Source organism: Suncus etruscus, chromosome 4 (genome assembly GCF_024139225.1).
Source record: "Suncus etruscus isolate mSunEtr1 chromosome 4, mSunEtr1.pri.cur, whole genome shotgun sequence".
In the NCBI taxonomy this organism is placed as follows: domain Eukaryota; kingdom Metazoa; phylum Chordata; class Mammalia; order Eulipotyphla; family Soricidae; genus Suncus; species Suncus etruscus.
This window is the reverse complement of record NC_064851.1, coordinates 102259438-102264270: the sequence shown is the minus strand read 5'-3', so window position 1 is coordinate 102264270 and position 4833 is coordinate 102259438.

Below are 4833 nucleotides of genomic sequence, written 5' to 3'. Positions count from 1 at the left end.
AAAACCAAACCGCCAAAGTCCCCCCCCCCGCCCCCTCTCTGGTCGGGGCCCAGGCCACCTGCACTTGCAGAGGCTGAGGCCAGGTTCTGTGAGGGTACAGGATGGGAGGCAAGCTCCATCCTACACCCCAAGTCCCGGCCAGGGCTTTGGCGGGCCCAGAGCAAGCAGCAACAATCCTTACCAACAGCCTGACTCAAAGGCACGAAACGGTGTGTGGCCTCTACTAAGTCCCCTGAATGGCAACTCTCCTGGCTAAGGCACGGGGTCCTGGCCCTGCCGCAGTGGCCCCAAAACACATTCATGTCATAAGTTACTGAACCCCAAGTATTATTTCCAACACACGGAAGGCGCTGGGTAACCACCGGGATCTCATAATCAGAAAAAAAAATATATTTATAGGGGGTGCCAGTTGGAAATTAAAAAGCAATTTTGGGGTTCAAAGCAATTTTGGTGCAAATCCCCTTCCTCCACGACTCCCATTATCTGGGACGCCCAATTCACCCTAATCCTCACTGTGTGCACTCGAGCCTCTGTGAGCTGCCCAGCGAGCGACCCGGGTTCTACCAGATGCTCGAGTGTCCGTCCCTTGGACTCCATTCGCACAGCTCCTGGCACCTGCAGCGCGGAACGAAGATGCGCCGTGCCCAGCACGCACGCACTTCCGCCGGACGAAAGGGAAGGAAACACCGCCGGTCAGGGCACGAGCACTTCCGCCGGATGGCGGGTGGTGGGGGCGGGACGTGCGGCCTGGGAGAGGGGACACATTGCTGCGTAGGACAGGATTACTGCAGACAGTGTATATGGGTCGTCCTGACACGACTGTTCCGAGCGGCCTGGGGCGCCCTACGACTCCAGAAGGCGGAGTCGGACCCCAGAACGTCCCCAGAGCACCCGCCAGCCCGAGGGAAAAGCTTCAGCTCTCATATGTCTGGTCCAGGGCGCCTGGAGTTAGAGTGAAAGCCAGCCGGGTTTGTAATGGTAACGACCTGGCCGCACCCTTGGAATTGGACTTGGACTTTCCCTTGGATACACTCCCTGGAATGGTGGGTATGTCAAGAAAAGGTTTGACAGTTGAAGGGGGTCCCAGGGAAAAGATTGCAGCAGAGCCTGCAGACCCATGGGAGGAGACTGCAGACTGGAATGAAAGAACACTTCGTTTCCCTGTGGTACAGATCCACAATGGAATATTATGCAGCCGTCAGGGAGATGGAGTCATGAAAATTTTCTATACGTGGATGTACATGAAATCTATTATGCTGAGTGAAATAAGTCAGAGGGAGAGAGATAGGCACAGAATAGACTCACTCATCTTTGGGTTTTAGGAATAATTAAAGATAATATTGTAATTAGGCCCAGAGACAATAGAGGTAAGGGCTGGAAGGGCCGGAAGGACTGGCTCACTATTTGAAGCTCACCACAAAGAGTGGTGAACACTGTTAGGGAAATAACTACACTAAAAACTAGCATGACAGTGTTAAAGAATGAGAGAAGTAGAATGCCTGTCATGAATACACGCAGGGGTGGGGGAGGAGGAGGAGTATTGGTGATGGGAATGTTGCACTGGTGAAGACGGGGGGGAGTGTTCTGTTTATGACTAAAATCCAACTACAAACATGCTTGTAATCATGGTGCTTAAATAAAGATTTATATATATAAAGAATACTCCGTTTCTGCCTCCCTCTCTCACCTGGGTGGCTAAATCAACCTAGGAAAAATCTGTTAAAAATGCAGATTTCTGTGCACTACTTTATCCTACCAAGCTAACATTTCCTGGGTGTACCTACGTGTCAGCATTTTCAAGAAACTTTCCCACCTGGTTTATTCACATAAGTGATGGAGTGTCTCTGATGGACGTTCAACAGATCCAACTGCTAGTGCTAATAATATCCTGGTAGATGATCCTGCTTAGGCCATTACTTACATACACTCAGTGTAGTTCTTAGGGCCAGAAATCACTTTCGGACACCTGGCCTCCACTTAGTGATTTTTCTCTGAGTAACTGTGTGGCTTCCTCATCTGCTCTCAGGAGTAGTGTGGTGTGCCAGTATGTGGTAGTCCCTTAATGGCCAGGGGGGGTCAGCAATGTCCACAGAGCACCACAGAGTCCTAAGCAGAGTGAGGGGGTCTCAGACCCAGCCTTGGGAGGGGGTGACTAGTGACCAGTCGGGCTAGGAAAGCAGGGTATGTTATTGTCCAAGTGACTTTCCCTTTGCTGGCACAACTGGTTCATCCACATGATTTCTCAGAAAAATCCACATGATTTCTCAGCCTTGCAAAGCTTCTCCTTTGTTCTTTGACCCCATTTGTTGCCCAGGTAGCTTCTGTCCCATTAACAAGGGCATCTGGCCAGGACTGTGTGCCACATCCTCAAAGTAAATCAGGCTTCCAACCAAATAGGGCTTCTTACATTTCTCTAAAATTATTCTGTGCACATTGAGTGTTTCTAGGGGGGTCTAGTACCCAGGACACTGTGTCCAGGGGGAGCCAGTGAGATCCAGTGGGCACTTAGCATCAAAGACCTGGAGTTTGAACTCTAGTGGGGCCTTGAATCTGAGCTGAAGGGCTTTATTCTGGGCCTGTGAAACATCCCCATAAACAAAGTCACTCCTAGTCCTCTGCTGTTCGTCACCCTACTGGCTCAAAATGTAATATCTCCTGCTAAGCTCCAAGGCTCATGGTTATCTGAAAGGAGGCTGTAGGAGAAGCAGCTCAAATAGTGCAGTGACTGGGATGACGTGGGGCCCATGGATGTGAGAGAAGTACCCCATGTGCCTCTTCCTTGCCCTCACTTTGTAATATCACACAGCAGGAGGCCCCTTTTAAGAACCCTCATGCCCCTTGTGGTCAAAGGGTTTTTCTCAGCTCTCACAGTCGGGGCCAGGCTGTTACAGTTGGACAGATTATATCACCCCATGGGCATGATATAAGCTGGCCTTAGGGACACAGGACAGTTCTGGATGCTTTTGACAAGCATAACAGGAGATAGGGGCCGTGAGACCAAGACTGCTACCTATATTCTACCAAGGAGTTAGTGCTGTAAGGTCACAACAGCATTATGATAATTGTGTCAGATTCATTTATACATGCTTGTAAATGTTGACTTTTCTCTAAATCTTGTTATGCCAAGTATGTTCACATGAGAAAATGTGGCAATTTTGAGGATTTTTAGATATAACTAAGGAATGTAACTTTGCAAGGGCTGGGACAAGGCAGATCCAGCCAATGCTAGTGGGAAAGTGGGAAGTGTGTGTGTGTGTGTGTGTGTGTGTGTGTGTGTGTGTGTGTGTGTGTGTGTGGTGGCAGTTGGGTGCAATGTGTACTTTATCTGCACATGAGCATTCCCAAGGTGGCAGGAACACAATTGTCAGGAGCCCTGGTCTATCTGAAGGTTTTAGTTCAGGGGCTCCGTATGTCCTTGGTTAGAATTTCCCTGGGAGACTGGAAATCAATGGTTCTGTTTTCACTGTGCTGCTCTGTTCTCATTATCTGTATTGGGTAAAGACAAGATTTTCCTCCTAAGATATTCGCTCATCTAGACACGCAGTTTGGAGGGAAGGAAAGTTTGTGCTTTTATTACTCTCATGACAGCTTTTCAGGATGCTGAGTGAACAGGTGTCTGGATACAGTTCAGACTCAGGGCAAACCAGAGTGGCTCTCTGCTGCCACCTGCTGGACATGACCCACCAACACTGGAGTGAACACCTTTCATCAGCATCATTTCTTTCTGTCCCCGAGTTCTATTTTGAAAGACAGCATGTGCCAAACAAATTGCACTTCATCTATATTTATTGTTCAGTTAACAGAGGGTCTAGCAAAATTTATAGCAAAGAAAATAAAATGTTTCCAAAATTAATGATCAGCATCCTAGCTCTTTCTCACCTACCATCACTCCCTCCCCCGCCCTGATTTCACTTTGTTGAAGAATCTTATTTATTGTTTTAAAGAACTGGAAGTCTAAGCCCAGGCTGTGGCCCTGCCATAAGGAAGGTTGCTTGGTGCTTTGAAAGCTGGAGTCTGAACAGGTTGAATGTGAGGGGCTCTGGGGTCTAGGCAGATTGGAGGAGTTTGGGGCCTGAACAGGGGGCCCTGGGATCTGGGCAGGGGAGCCCTGGGAAGGGGGAGCGGAAGGGGGCCCTGGATTCTTGGAGTCTAGGTATGAGCTCCAGTGCTGCTGCAGCTGCTTTGGCACTGCAGTGGGCAGGAGAGCTGCATGTTGTGACTGTGGCCTTGAGGCTCTGCAGGGGTCCTCAAACTTTTTAAACAGGGTGCCAGTTCACTGTCCTTCAGACTGTTGGAGGGCCAGATTATAGTAAAAACAAAAATCATGAACAAATTTCTATGCACACTGCATATATCTTATTTAGAAGTGAAGAAACAAAAGGAATAAATACAATATGTGGCCCGTGGGCCGTAGTTTGAAGAGGCCTGCGGGGTAGGCTCAGGATATCCAGAGTGATCCCTGGGGTGACTCATGGCCACACTCAGTGCCTAGGCCTCAGCTTTAGTGCTTGACAAGACTTCAGGTGGAATTCCACTTTCTCAAGCAGCACATGTTGACGTTGGGGCATATCCCAATCCACAACTCGCCCTTCTTGCATCTCACGTGACACAAGTCTGTCCCATAGCCACAGACCTCTGTTTATCTCCATTGCACTTCTCAGTAAACCAAAGAGACAGCACCAGCATGAGGCCTGAGGACAGCAGCTCCTACTTTTGGGAGCTAAGGGATACAGACACGAGAGAGGCCCCCAACCCACAGTCCCTTTCACCTTTTATTTTAGTTTTTTGGGCCAGACCTGGTGGTGCTCAGGGGTTCCTCCTGGCTCTGTGCTC